Source organism: Squalius cephalus (genome assembly GCF_949319135.1).
Source record: "Squalius cephalus genome assembly, chromosome: 5".
In the NCBI taxonomy this organism is placed as follows: domain Eukaryota; kingdom Metazoa; phylum Chordata; class Actinopteri; order Cypriniformes; family Leuciscidae; genus Squalius; species Squalius cephalus.
Window position 1 is genome coordinate 36,241 of NC_137126.1, and position 16,278 is coordinate 52,518.

Genomic DNA, 16,278 nt, shown 5'->3' on the forward strand with positions numbered 1-16,278 from the left:
TACCTAAACTGATCTGTGGTTACTATTCCTTATGTCCTTGAGAAGTCTTCCAAGTACTCCATGTTTATATCTTCTTGCTAACCAGTAGGTCTATGAAGCAGAGCTGTTTATTTAAAGCCTTCTCAGAACGATCCCTGCTTACGTCAAACTTCCCTCTTGTAAGTCTGCCACGCTCTCTCAATGTCTTGAGTATGTACTCCCGTTTGTGGATCTACATAATTCTGGCTGTGGTTGACTCTGACATGATTGTGGCCCTCCTGGGAAAGACTGGCATATGCTCTCCACTCATCACTCACAACTAGACTTTGACGTTTGACATGTTTCTTGATGATGGGAACAAGGGTCTCCTTGTTTCTTTTCTTCATGAGGCAAAGAATGGGGCGTCTGCTTGCAGCTTTGATCTCAAGTACACCAAACACTCACGTTTGCTTTCTTTTCAGGTGTTGCCAAATTGTCCTCTTGCATACTACCAAAAAACAGTATGAAGAGTATTACAAAATAAACTAAATCTCTTGACTCTGTATCAATTTATTGATAATCAGGTGTAATGACACAATCATTTTTCATCTAAAACATTACCGATGTTTACAAAATAAGAAAATATTTAAAGGCTCCCAAGTATACTAAAATGTATTTGAATTAAATGTATTTTATGCTAAGTATGCTATAAATACATTTACATATTTATGTACTTAATATAAATACCCTGCAATTGTGCTTTTTGTATACTAAACTGATATACTTAAAGTTAGGGTTACTTAATGTACTTTAGTTATCCAGAAATAGTGCTGAGGTCCAACTAAAGATATACTTACTTGGCCAAACCTCGTTTGACATCAAGTGGTGGTGTTTACCGCAGCAGCATTCCAGTCAAGACTATTGACTTTCATGTGACTTTAACCTTTGAATATTTAGTTCTCAAAGCTTCTGGTACATTTCCTATACTCTTGATTCTCCTTTCTTGTCCACCTAAATCTCTATTTTCTTCAGTGAACTGCATGAACAGTGAACTGCAACTGTTAATCATTTCCTCTGCCTTATCCCCTTGTGTTATATTACTTGGTGATTTCAATATTCTGTACATGTTGATACTGATTGTGCAGAATCGCGTGAACTCTTGTCATTGTTTGAATGTTTCAAGCTTGTACAACATGTCGATTTTGCTACACACTCAAAAGGTCACACACTGGATGCCGGTCTACATAATGTTTCTGTGCTTGGTTCTCAGATTGGACTGTCTGATCACCTTCTCATTGAACTAAACTGTGAAATGCCTCTTCCCCGCCTCAGGGTGAAATCCACTATAATCTACCGTAACCTCAATTCTGTTAATCCATTACTGTTTTCTGAATCTGTACAAACTCATATCTCTGAAATTACTGAACACACTAGCTCCCTCGATATCCTTACCAAATATAATGCCTGTATTTCCACTGCCTTTGATATACACTTAAAAGTGGAGTTGTACCTTACACTGTTACAAGACAGAAGGGGCAGACACATGGATAAAGGTAATGTGAGTTTATTTTGAACAACCAGATGAGTGATCGGCAGTGCAGATGAAGGTGAGTGGATGTGAAGATATCCAGATGATGTAGACTTGAATGACTCAGTTTGTTTTCTTGCAGATGGAGATCGGAAGGAGTCAAACAGAACCAGAGAAGACCCTGAAGCACACACACTGGAGACGAGGAACAACGAGGAAGACTTGGAGAGGTGACAAAGGAACAGGTAAGTAGCATAGGAGTCCTGGAGGTAAGCACAGCGTTAATGTCTTGATGCAAACGATACCGGACAATGACTGAGAGTGAGAGAGGTGCTTATGTGCTGGAGGTAATTGCTGGATTGATTCCGTGCAGGTGTGTGTGATCAGTACTCAGGAGAGGGAGTGCGCTGTGATTGAGTGAGGGTGGAGTCTGGCGTGATTGTGACATATGGTGCGTTCAAGTCCTCCTGGGAAGTTCGTACGTACGAGGTGGGAGGTCGTGCTTATAACGGCATGTGCGTTCAAGTCACTTTCGTCGGAGCAAGATGGCGGAGTACTTTCTCTTAATTAATTACACAAAAATACAGTAAGATTCTTAAACTCTTGTTCTAGAAAATGAACCACAAAGAAATGTGCATCAGGTGTACTTTGTATTCTTATGTTTTTAATTAATTTATGAAGCCACTGCCAGCTCATCGTTATATGTTGCATTGTTATATTATAATACTATCAGATTCTGTGTTGGCGATTAGCTAACTGCTCTGTAAATAGAAAAGCCTGACAATATCACAGCTAAATACCTTTACGTATTGTGTATTCCGCCATGTTAATCACTGACACGCCTCCAACTCGTACAGATCGGGGCTTAAAGAAAATCCCGAGCTCCCCACTGGTATTTAAGACATTGTGGTGGCGTTCATGTGCGTTCAACTCGTAAATACGATCTATACGAGATGACTTGAACGCACCAATACACACACGTCTCCCTGGTTTACCCCTGCACTTCGCAATCTAAAAACAGCTGGTCATCGTCTTGAACACCTTTACAGGAAAACTGGTTTGACTGTTCACCTTACTGCTTACACTGACCATATCCAGTTATACAAATCTGCTATAAATACTGCACACTCTAGTTATTACTCTACTATTATTAATAATGCATCCTCTCGACCTAAAGCACTGTTTTCTGTAGTCAGTAAACTCACCAACCCTCCAGCACCTATCATAAGTAACTCAGCAGACCTCTGTCAGTCATTCCTGCATTTCTTTCAAAATAAAATCGATAGCATTCATAATCTCTTCCTATCCATGATCTCTCCTGTCCCCACACATGACTTCCCCACTGCTTTCACACCTGGTACTTTCACTGATTTGCCTCCTGAATTCTGAATTCTTTGCATTTCTGAATATCAGCGATGCTGAGACCCTAGTTCACGCTTTCATCACTTCATGGCTTGACTACTGCAATTCTCTTTTCTATGGCTTCCCCAATTCATCAATAAATAAGATCCAATACATTCAGAACTCCGGAGTTAGGGTCCTCAAAGGGTCCTTGTAAAGCGAACTTGAGTTTTCTGAAAGGCGCTATATAAAATAAACATATTATTATTATTATTGATTATGCTAAAGTCAATATGGAATATGAAATATTCAATATGGAACTGGGCAAAGCTAGACAGACTTTCTTTTCGAATATTATAAACAGCAACTTAAACAACACACGCACTCTTTTTGCTACTGTAGAGAGACTGACAAACCCCCCAAGTCACATTCCCAGTGAAATGTTCTTAGACAGCAAATGCCGTGAGTTTGCTTCCTTCTTCCACATCCTTGAGTTGTGCTGGGGTCAGACAGATCAGACCACCTGAGAAAGTAGTTACTATGTCTGATTAAAAAAAAATTGATGGCAAAATTTTGGAAGAAACCGTACAGCACCTTAAAACATCAACCTGCGCTCTTGACACACTTCCCACATCTTTTTTCAAAAGTGTGTTTAACAGTTTAGAAGCAGATCTTCTAGAAGTGGTAAATGCCTCACTTAACTCTGGGAGTTTTCCAAACTCCCTTAAAACTGCAGTTGTCAAGCCCCTCCTGAAAAAGAGCAATCTGGATAAGACCATATTAAGCAACTATAGGCTGATTTCAAATCTTCCTTTCATAGGCAAGATCATTGAAAAAGTTGTCTTCAATCAGCTGAACAAATTCTTATGCTCGAATGGATACTTTGACAATTCAGGCCGCACCATAGCACTGAAACTGCGCTCGTTAAAATCACAAATGATTTACTTTTAGCTTCTGACCAAGGCTGTATCTCAATATTAGTTTTACTTGATCTTAGTGCTGCGTTCGATACTATAGATCATACAATACTCTTAGATCGACTACAAAATTATACTGGTGTTCAAGGACAAGCATTAAGCTGGTTCAGATCATACTTATCTGACCGATATCATTTTGTCTATTTAAATGGAGAAAAATCGATCATAACTTCAGTAAACTATGGAGTGCCGCAGGGATCTGTGTTAGGCCCTCTATTATTCTCAATATATATGCTGCCACTTGGAAATATTATAAGGAAACATGGAATTAGTTTCCATTGTTATGCTGATGACACTCAATTATATATTTCATCACGGCCAGATGAAAACTCTAAATTATCCAAATTGACAGAGTGTGTTAAAGATTGGATGATGCGTAATTTTCTTTTATTAAATCCAGACAAGACAGAGGTAATACTTATCGGTTAAAAAAACCGCCCACAAAACCTCTCACAATACAACTTTAACATAGTAGGATGTCCTGTTACTTTATCCTCTACAGTAAAAGACCTGGGTGTTATACTAGACTGCAACCTGTCTTTTGAAAATCATATTTCATATGTTACAAAAATAGCCTTTTTCCACCTTAGAAACATTGCTAAGCTACGTAATATGCTATCGGTTTCTGATGCAGAAAAGTTAGTTCATGCATTCATGACCTCGAGACTAGATTACTGTAATGCTTTATTAGCTGGTTGTCCTGCATCCTCAATAAACAAGATACAGTTAGTCCAAAATGCCGCCGCTAGAGTTCTTACTAGATCAAGAAAATATGATCATATAACACCAAGTAAAGCACAGTAATCTAGTCTCGAGGTCATGAACGCATGAACTAACTTTTCTGCATCAGAAACTGATAGCATATTACGTAGCTTAGCAATGTTTCTAAGGTGGAAAAAGGCTGTTCTTGTAACATATGAAATATGATTTTCAAAAGACAGGTTGCAGTCTAGTATACCCAGGTCTTTTACTGTAGAGGATAAAGTAACAGGACATCCTACTATATTAAATTTGTAGTGTGCGAGGTTTTGTAGGCAGACATCACACCATTCCTCAGGTCTTTACACTGGCTCCCAGTTACATTTAGGATTGATTTTAAAGTATTATTACTGGTATATAAATCACTCAATGTCCTAGGACCTCAATACATTGCAGATATGCTCACTGAATATAAACCCAACAGATTACTCAGATCATTAGGATCACATCAGCTAGAAATACCAAGGGATTACCTGGGTTCTCCCAAGGTTCTCCCTTGAATGCATCAACAAATACTTGACAAATGCATTCCAACTATGTTATTGAACTTTAATACATAAAGTAATACATTCTTTCCATTCAACTTTTGGCCCACAACAATAGAATAATGACAAACAAATAAAAAAATAGTTTCGCTTATTACACCTTTTACATGACACTGTTTCTTTTCATGACCATTGGTTAAAATAAAATAAAATAAAAAAACACACTATTTCAGTAAAAAATAATTTCAGTCCTCCAGATGTTCGCTTCAATACTTTCCTTATGTGGGCTTCAAGGTCGCTAGCACCTTTATGACACGTACGTGCCAGCTTTGCAGTTCAATGCATTCTGTTTCACACGGATCCCGACCGAGACGAAAACATAGGAATTTTCTCTATAAATTATCTGTGAATTTACATTTAGGCTTTTTTTTTTTAACGCTCTTCGGGAGCCATGTGCCACTGTTGACAAGCAAGCGCTGCTCTGTGACTCTTGACTGTTGCTGTGCTGCTGAGGGTATTAGATTGAGATGCAGTTTGACCAATGTTGCATTACGTACATGACGACCGACCAATGTTGCCATGCGAGAAGGCAGAACGCACATCAACCCAATCACTTGTTTGTCGTTCATGTAAACAGTACATTCAGATTCATCAATCTGAATGAATTCAGTCTGATTGAAACAAAATGTGTGCATGTCAACACAATGAATGGTGACTTTAGAAAGCAAAAGCCGAATCCCAGACATTTTGGGCGATCTAGAAATCCCAGCCGGACAAATTTTTCCCACATTTTTTTAGGTCCAAAAAGAGGACATGTCCGGGAAAAAGAGGACATATGGTCATCCTATACCAAGGTCACATCAGCAAGAAATACCAAGGGTTTACCTGGGTTCTCCAAAGGTTTTTTTTCTCCATTCTGTCACCTTGATGGAGTTTTGGTTTCTTGACACTGTTGCCTTGGCTTTTGGCTTGCTTAGTTGGGGACATTTAATATTCAACAATATTATTGATCTGCCTTACTTAAGGTGGATTATGACGCAATTTTCTTCTAGAAACAAAATTTGTTGTATTATTTTCATGTTATCACTGTGAAGCAGCTTTGATACAATCTGTATTGTAAAAAGCGCTATATAAATAAAGGTGACTTGACTTGACTTGACTTTACTCAAAGCATGGTGAGTCTGCTTTTAGCTATTATGCTGGAACAAACTTCCAGAAGAGATCAGATGTGCTCCTACAGTAGTCACATTAAAGTCCAGACTCAAAAAACATCTGTTTAGCTGTGCATTTACTGAATAAGCACTGTGCCTCTGTTCGTCCGACTATATGCACTGTATTTTATTTCCTTTTTATTCTAAACTGTTCTTATTTTTTTTTTATTATTTTAATTACTTCTATGTAAAGCACTTTGAATTACCATTGTGTATGAAATGTGCTATATAAATAAACTTGCCTTCCCTTGCCTAAAGTGGAACTATTGCAAGTATACTTCAGGTACATTTTAAATATCTTGCAATTAAAGATCAAACTATCCTTACTAATAGTGATATTAAAACACATTTTAAGCTTAATATTCAGAAGCATCCTTCATTAACATAATCAAATGTTGACATTGTTGAGAGAATTTAGACTAAGGGTTAGGGTTAGGGTTAGGGTTAGGGTTATTCCCTGTAGACTGTAAACAGGATATCAAGCGAATGGGAGTGGGGGAAAATGTGGACAGTGTCAGGAAATAATAATGAAAGTAAATCAAACTTGATTAGACTACTGATTGACAGCTTTGGGAAAAGGATGTTGACCCCCACTTCGTATATCTCTCCTAAATTATGATTTACATACAGTATTGATGTAAAAATTTAAAACATTTGTCAAGTGCATTGCACATTTAGATTACGCTACCTTGCGTTTGTGGCAAAACGTGCTCTCATCAATGTGAACAAGGACATTAACTCCACCAACTCGGTCTCTTTTTCTTTTAGTGCTTCTTCAGGCTTATTACACAAATTCTTCTGAGTTTCTTTGATATCATGGAAAGTGTTGCTGTGCTCTTTGCAATGCCATCTTGTAGCATGTCTACATGCCGTAGATGTAAACCCTGTGCAAATCTACAAATATTAACAAAAATGATTATCATAAAATAAGAACATTGCATTTTCACATAAAGAGAATGTGTGTGTCATGATCCCTGTACTGTCTTGTGTTTTGAAGGACTTTTATGTTGAAGTATATTCTTAGTTCCCCATTGTTTCTGTGTTCACTTCCTGTGTTTGGTTCCTGTTTTGCCTAGTACCTTGTTTGTCACCATAGTTACACTTATTAGTTCCCATGACATCAATCACCAACACCTGTCCTTCGTCAGCCCCTTGTTAACCAGTCTGTTTAAACCTCTGTGCTTCAGTTGTTGTTTGTCGGTTATTACTGCTGTTTGTGTATTCCTGTCGTTGTTCTCCAGTCGTCGTTCTTCTGCCTTTTCATTGTGGATTTTACCTTTGTTCCTGGATTATTTTGCATTTATGTTTGTCTTTATTTATGTTTGCAGCAGAACTGGTTCAAGCAGATGGAGAGACCATGATAGATACATTATGGAATATCTGCAAAAAAATCTGGCAAACAGGCGAATGGCCGACACCATGGACTCAATCCTTGATAATTACCCTCCCAAAGAAAGGCAACCTTCAGCTATGCCAAAATTACTGATCAGCCACCCAAGCAAAGTGATGCTGAAAATTTTACTAAACAGACTGAGACCACAAGCAGAAGAGATCATTGCCGAAGAACAGGCGAGTTTCAGAACAGCCCGCAGCATGACAGAACAAATCTTCAATATCAGAATAATTTGCAAGAGGTACCTACAACATCAGCAAGAACTGTACCATGTATTCATAGATTTCAAGAAGGCATTCAATAGGGTTTGGTATGTGGCTTTCTGGGCTACCATGAGGTTATCAACATCAATGCCAACCTGATCAAGACACTAGAATGCCTCTATGACAAGGCTACCAGTGCATTCTACTCCAATAACACCATAGGAGAATGGTTTCGAACCACAGTCGGAGTACGACAAAGCTGCCTGCTCTCCCCTACTCTCTTTAACATATATTTAGAACGAATTATGACTGACACATTGGAAGACCATGAAGGTACAGTCAGCATCGGAGGCAGGACGATTACAAACTTGCGATTTACCGATGACATTGATGGATTAGCTGGAAAAGAACAGGAACTCGTCAACCTTGTGAAACACCTTAACGAGGCCTCGGCAGCATATAATATGCAGATCAATGCAAAGAAAACCAAAATGATGACCAACAACACCAATGGAATCAGCACTGAATGAGAAGCTTGAGACTGTTAACAGCTTCAAGTACCTGGGAGCCATCGTTTCAGATGAAGGATCTAAGCCAGAAATACTCTCCAGGATAGCCCAGACCATAGCCACCATGACCAAATTGGAGGTCATCTGGAACGACAGTAACATCGCCATCGGCTCAAAGATCAGGCTGATGCGTTCCCTGGTCATGACAATATTTCTATACGCATGTGAGTCATGGACTCTGACAGCCGATATTGAGAGAAGGATTCAGGCAGTGGAGATGAGATGCTTCCGTAGACTTCTTGGCATCTCCTACAGAGATCATATCACCAATGTAGAAGTGAAAGCCCAAATTAAAAACGCCATCGGGTCATATGAAGACCTCCTATCTTCAGTAAAAAAATGCAAGCTGAAATGGCATGGGCACGCCACAAGATCATCAGGACTTGCCCACATAATATTACAAGGCACAGTACATGAAAGCAGATGAAGAGGTAGACAGAGGAAGAGATGGGAAGACAACATCAGAGAGTGGACAGGTCTAGAGCTGAGTGACAGTGCGGAAGGCAGAGAACTGGGAGTAATAGAAGAAGCTGGTTGCCAAGTCTTCAGTGGTGCCCCTATGGTCCAGAAGACTACGGGATAAGTGAAGTGAAGTGAAGTGAAGTGATGTTTGTCTATTAGAATTTGTGCTTGCATCTGGATTCACTCTCTGCCCCGTCCTTGCTTGCACGTTACAGTGTGCTTGATCAAACTGTGGGCCACAAAGGATAATTTGTACCTAGTATACTGTATTTTGGACACTATTTTTTTACTATTGACATGTTGCTGCTCAAATTCTAAGCATAACAAAACCTAAGCATATTAATATAATCTGTCAAACAAACATAGAATTTGAATTTATTGAAAGGATAGGCCCCTGAAAAGTAACATCTAATTTTCAAGGGGGTCCTAAAAACACAAACAGAGTAATACAACACAAACAGAATAATAATACAACACAAAACACAACAACCTTACAAAACAAACATACACTACAAATATACAAAACTAAAGAAATGTTCAGCCTGCCCCCCACACCCACAAACCACAGATGATATACAAAAACTCAACATCATACATCAGTAACATCAACATAAGACCAATTAATAACAGAAAATCCTCAAATTATCAAAATAAAAAAAAAAAAAAAAAAAAAAGAAGAAGAAAAATCAAAACCATGAACAAGTTATTTTAAGATAAGGAAATAAAGATAGCCTAAAGCGATTAAGGGAGGTAGTAGATCTCAGAAAAACAGGAAGATTATTCCAGTCAAAAGGGGCTTTATACTGAAATAAGCATGAGCTTAAAGATTGATGATGTGGTACTAGAAAGGGTATATGAAAACAAATTTCTTGGAATAATATTAGACCATAAATTATCCTGGAAACCACACATCGCTCATGTTCAATCAAAACTGTCCAAAACAATAGCTATATTACATAAAACCAAGTATTTTCTAAATACGCCCTCTCTGTATATTCTGTATTGTTCTCTTATTGTTCCATACTTTTCTTACTGTGTTGAAATATGGGGGCATGCTTACACCACAAACACAAAACCTATTTTTATTTTACAAAAAAAAAGCCATAAGGATAGTCAATCATTCACCGTATAATGAAGCGACAAACTCAATATTCTGCAAATTCAAAGCAATAAAATTTCCCGATCTAGTCAGTCTGAATATTGTCTTTATGTTCAAAGTCAATAGGAAAATATTGCCTGAAAATATACTATGTTTGTTTGAAAATAGGGAACAGAAATATAACCTAAGAGGAGAGAACATGTTTTAAAAACAAATGGTCAGAACAAACCTTAAAATGAACACCATTTCGGTAAAAGGGGTCGACTTGTGGAATAGTCTCACCGATGATCTTAAGAGGAGCAATTCCATTCATTATTTTAAAAAACAGCTTAAAATCTTAACTTTTGACAAATATATGGATGCTTAAGAAAAATTGTCTAAGATAAGTTTATGTATAATTGTTGTGCATAAATTGAAACAACACAGGCAATGAATATGTATATATGTATATATATGTATGTGTGTATGTATGTATATGTTTATACATGTATATTGTTTATGCTTAAATTTTGATGGGTAGATGGTGTTTTGTAAATAGGGTAGGCGTAATAAGCCATACATATATTTTGTCCTATGTTTTAGTAATTGAATAAACCTTCATTCATTCATTCATTCAAATGACCTACATCCGACTTCACTTAAAATTTTAGGAACAAGAAAAAAAGGATATTGTGTATGTCTAAGTGAGTAAGAAGATCTGTATGGAATCAAAAATTGTTTCAAATAAAAAGGACAAACAAAATCAACACATTTAAAAATAAACAGAAGCCAATGTAATTGTCTTCTAGATTTAGGATGCAAACAATTAAGCAATTCATACATATGACAATGAGTACGATATGGGCACCTTAACACAAACCTGCACAAAGAATTGTAAACAACATTAAGAGGCTTAAGATAAATATCATGGGTATTTTGATAAACAGTATCGGCATAATTAATAAGAGGTAATTTTTCTGATTTGAAATGTAAAACAATTGATTAAACGATAGAGTGAACGCAGACAATAATATATTCTATGTACAATATAATCAATATGGGGCTTAAAAGTAAGTTCAGGATCAATCCTAAGACCAAAATATTTAAATGAATCAACATTATCAAGAGATAAGTCATCATCAAAAATAATATTCAAATCAAAAGGATAAGAATAATGACGCGTCCAAAACATCATACAACAAGATTTCCTCTTATGAAATATAAGCATATTGTTATGAAACCGTTTTTGAACAAAATTAAAATCAGATTGTAATGAATTCTGAATTTTTGTAACAAATCAGAATTAGTAGTATAAATGACAGTGTCATCGGCATAAAGATGTATCAAACAATTTGAGCATATCTGAGGTAAATCATTAATAAAAATAGAGAAAAGCAATGGTCCAAGAGTGAAACCTTGTAGAACACCTTTTTCAACAATTACATAATCTGACTGAAAACCCTGGAAAACAACACATTGATGTCTGTTATGAAGATAAGCACTGAAGAGAAGAGCATTTCTAGTTAAACCAATGGAATACAATTTATCAAGAAGAAGATAATGGCTCACCATATCAAAAGCCTTAAGGGCCCTACACACCGGGACGAATATCGGCGCCCGTTATTCGCCAGTGTTTTTCAACGCGTTTTTTGTGTTCACACCCAAGCGATTTTCACTGACGATGAGCCGAGTGAACATGCAAATTCATTCCCTGACATTAGATGGCGCTTAATGTAAAACAGAAACCACTCCATAACAGTTCTCTTTTATCAAGATTTGTGTAGTCGCTGTCGCATTTGTCATACAGTTCTTTATGTTCCGACACCAACGAGACCAGCAGCTCTACAATCATCTTGCCTTGCATCTTCCTCGTCTTATTTCTTCCCGGCAGTGTAGACACTACTTGGCGTATATCTTCTTCGCCGTTACGTATGTGTGCTTGGCAAGACCGTTTTGTGTTTGAGCTCCCCCAAGTTGTGTTTTACTGTAAATACAGAAGCTCCAGACACGTGAGCAAAAGCGCCAATCTCATTGGTCGGATAGTTTTTGACGCGGCGCGTCAAACCAAAAAAACGAACCCGAGGCGTTTTTTAAAAAATGACGCTTTTATGCGTGCCGTTTTTCGCGCCGGTGTGCACACTCACATTGGCGCCCTTTGTTTAGTCACGAGGCGTTAAACGTCGGCCCGGTGTGAACAGGCCTTTAGAAAGAGCAATGAAAATAGCACCTGTGGCTTGGCCTTTGTCAAAGGATGAAAACACATCATTTGTGAATTTTAAAAGAGCAGCCGTAGTAGAAAAATTAGGGCTGAAACCAGACTGTAACGGAGATAGAATATTTAATGAATTAATAAACAATAATAATTGATTAAAAATAATTTTCTCAAAATGTTTTGCAATAGAACAAATAATAGAAATTGGATGATAATTATTCACATCAGATGAGTCTACACCTTTGAACAAGGGAGTAACTCTTGCACATTTCCATATAGACGGAACAGAACAGGTAGACAATGACAAATTAAATATATCTGCAAGAGGATACATTAATACATGAGCAGCAGATTTGACAAATTTAGCTTGCAAACCATCAGGACCAGCACTACTATTTGTTTTTGAGAAAAACAGTCTTTAAAATTGGCTTTTGCATTCCTTGCTTCCAACTTACATACATTCCTCAAATATCTATAGTTTTCCCAATAAATGGGATACCTTGATAACCGGTATTTAGCCCATGCTTTATCCCTTTGCTTTAAAAGTTTGATAAGATTAGAACTAATCCAAGGTAAATGTCTTCCTTTGACTCTAACCGTTTTCATAGGGGAATGTTTATTAATTATATTTATAACCTCAGAATGAAAAAAACCCAATGCGTCCTCAACAAATGGAATTAACTGAAACCTATCCCAATTTATATCAATTAGGTCTTAAAAAAAAACATCCACGTTCATATTTTTACACTGTCTCTGTCTTATATGTTTAGGAGGAGAACTTGGAGTTTTAATTTTTCAGACACAGTATATAATCGAGTGATCACTTAAACAATCAGACAATACACAAGATTTAATTATCCTTTCAGGATTAGTAAACAAGTATCCAATCCAACAAAGACGAAGAACGATAATCAACTCTGGTAGGCTCATTGATTAACTGGGTAAGATTTACACTACAAAATAAATTTCTATCATTAACAGAGGAACGGTCCAACCAGTTTCTATTAAAATCACCCAAAATAATCAATTCATTGTGCTTCTCAAGTCAAGTCATATTCTTCATTTATATAGCGCTTTTAACAATGTAGATTGTTTCAAAGCAGCTTTACAGAGATAAGCGTATAATTTAAGGTAACAGAGATTGTTTTGGCTTTATAGCGGTTCTTTAATAAAGTTATTTTCCAGCTAAAGTTAGTTTTGATTGATTCGCTTCCGTCGCAACAATCATTTGTTATTAAATTAGGGGCCGCTAAGACGACACCATTCTCTCTACACAGACTTTAAACGCGAACCTGTGAGAAACGCTGATGGCGTTCACATGCGCATTAAGAATTGGTTCTATAGTTATGTGCGTTTGAATATATGTGCGCAGGTTTGGAATTCCCTACAAACCAAGCCTAAACAAAGTACTGGTGTTTCCTTATAAATTTTGATACAGAATTTTATATTATTTTGTCACTTCGGGGTAGGTACGCGAAACGAATTTTCCCGACAACGCTTTATCTGTAGAGTGGTAAAGGGATCCTCCATAGGGAGAGACTAGTTGGCACTTCAGCACTGCGTTGTCATCGGGTCCAGGCGCAGGTCCTTCATCAGATCTGGATACGGCCTGGATCCGGGCAGGCTGCGGGAAACCTCGGGATAAACAAAGACACTTAAATTAGCATAGATGCCATTCTTCTTATGATGTAACGAGTATATCAGGATTTATGGGAAGTGTTCCCGGTTCCGGCTGACCTAATCTATGCAGCCTAACACTGAATTATAGAAGTTGTGACACTGCCACATTAGTTTAGGTACCATTACTTAAAATTCATCAAGGAGTTTAAGTATTTAATTGATTGCATATATGTCTGTAGGTTTCATATAATATCTGAGTGATATGTATATGTACTTATATATATGTATTTATCATGTTTACTTCCACTGTGTGTGATGGTATAGACATGGGTGTTTTGTATAAGGACACTGTCGGCCGATACGCCTGTCACCGCACACCCAAACTTATATATATAGGGGGCGGTCTGAAGGGAGACGAAGGTGTGTGAGACCAGAATGGGTGGCGCCAGTACTCAGTGCTGCAGCTACTAGTTATTGTAAACTGTTTTCTCTTGAGTGGTAAATAGAAAGAAAGCATCCCTACTGGAAAAAACGGACTGCATATAAGATAAACGCCGCTTGTAGTGGGGGGAAGACGAGCGCGTTACCAAACTGAGGATGCGTCAAGATAATCTTCACAGGCGGCTGGCTGGACTTATTCCCCGGAGTTGGTGAGATCGATTGTTTTTGTTCTTTTTCCTTTTTGTGTGGTATAACAGCAAGCCAACGATCGCATTTTTTCCTTTTTTTGTGGATTACTATTTTTGTTTGCTACGTCATGGGACAATTTACCGGCATTGGCCTTGGATTATACACTCTCTCGCGGGCGTCCTGGTAAAGGACAGGATATCTTTCATTTAGTTTGGACTTTTAGGTTATTTTCGGGACTGGAAAAAAGGACATTGAAATATTGTGGGGTTGTGTGGGTCATTTAATGTGTGAAAATATAAAGCGCCATACTGTGAGCAATACTGGTTTATTGTTTGGTGCATGTTTTCCTTTGATGCTGGTAGTCCGAAGATACTGTTTGTCAATGTTATAATTAATCTGGTCAATCTTTCAAAAGAATCCCTTGTGTGTTTTAGTTAACACAGCCTAAGTTAAAAGGTTGATTGTTACAAAGTCTATAATGTATTATGTGAATGCTAGGTCAAAGAGATGTGTCTTTAGTCTAGCTTAGAACTGACAGAGTGTGTCTGCTTCCCGGACAATGTTAGGAAGACTGTTCCAGAGTTTTGGTGCTAAATAGGAGAAGGATCTACCGCCAGCAGTCGATTTTGATATTCTAGGTATTATTAACTGGCCGGAATTTTGAGATCGCAATAGACGTGAAGGACTATAATGCGTTAAGAGCTCGCTCAAGTACTGTGGAGCTAAACCATTTAGTGCTTTGTAAGTAATCAAAGAGAATTAATAGTTGACAAAATACACATCGTAGAATCAGACGGTGGCCTATAAATATTACAGATAGTTAAATTTTTGTTAACATGAAAAGTAACTTTAATAAAAAGACACTCAAAATTAACAGGATCTATGTTAGGAATAACACATTCTGAAACTAAATTTACAGAAACATAGGTTGCCACCCCACCACCTCTAGAGGCTCTATCAGATCTATACAAATCATAATCATCAATTTTAATCTCATCATCAGAAATATTACTATGTAACCATGTTTCTGAGATAGTAATAATGTTAGGTTTATAGAGAAAAACCCAGGCTCTAGGGAGATCAATTTTTGAAACAAGACTCCTAATATTAATGTGAATAACCCTTAGACCTTTAACAGTTTCAATTGCACCAATAGAAGCAATGAATCAGCTGATCAAATAATGATTTAAAAAGATAGGGTGGAGAAAAGGAATGCAACAAATTGAGCAAACACACAAACACTACACATATACACACATACACACATACACAAACACACCACACAAAAGAAGAAAAAATACATTGAAAATTGAAAAGGTAGAGCAAACAGCCCCAGATTCAAACAGCAGGGACACATATTATAAGAAAGGGCCAAAACTAAAATAATTCAAATAAACTAAATATACATATACAGATGTGGCCTTTAAAAACACGTGTTTTCTCCCGCGGCATTCGGCAATTCGTCTCGCACAGTCTCGCAGAATTCTGCAAGTGCTTTCGGGGGGGCCTACTTAAAAATTCCCTCAATTTGTTTCGCTTCACAGAATATCCACCAGGTGGCACATAAAAAACAACTTTACATTAGAATTTTTATTTTACTTCACATTACATCATGATTGTGAGAAAACATCCACAATAAAATATAAATTATAAATAGTAATAGACACAAATATTTACAGTACTGTATTATACAGACATTTGAAAATATTTGTAAATCCAAAAAGTTCATCAAAGTTGTTTTAAGACAAGAAGGGGTAATGGACAACGTTTACAACATTTTTTATATGCTTTGTCATTGCTGTGGTTTCCAGGAGATGAGTGCATGCAGAATATTTAACATTGCTTTTATTAA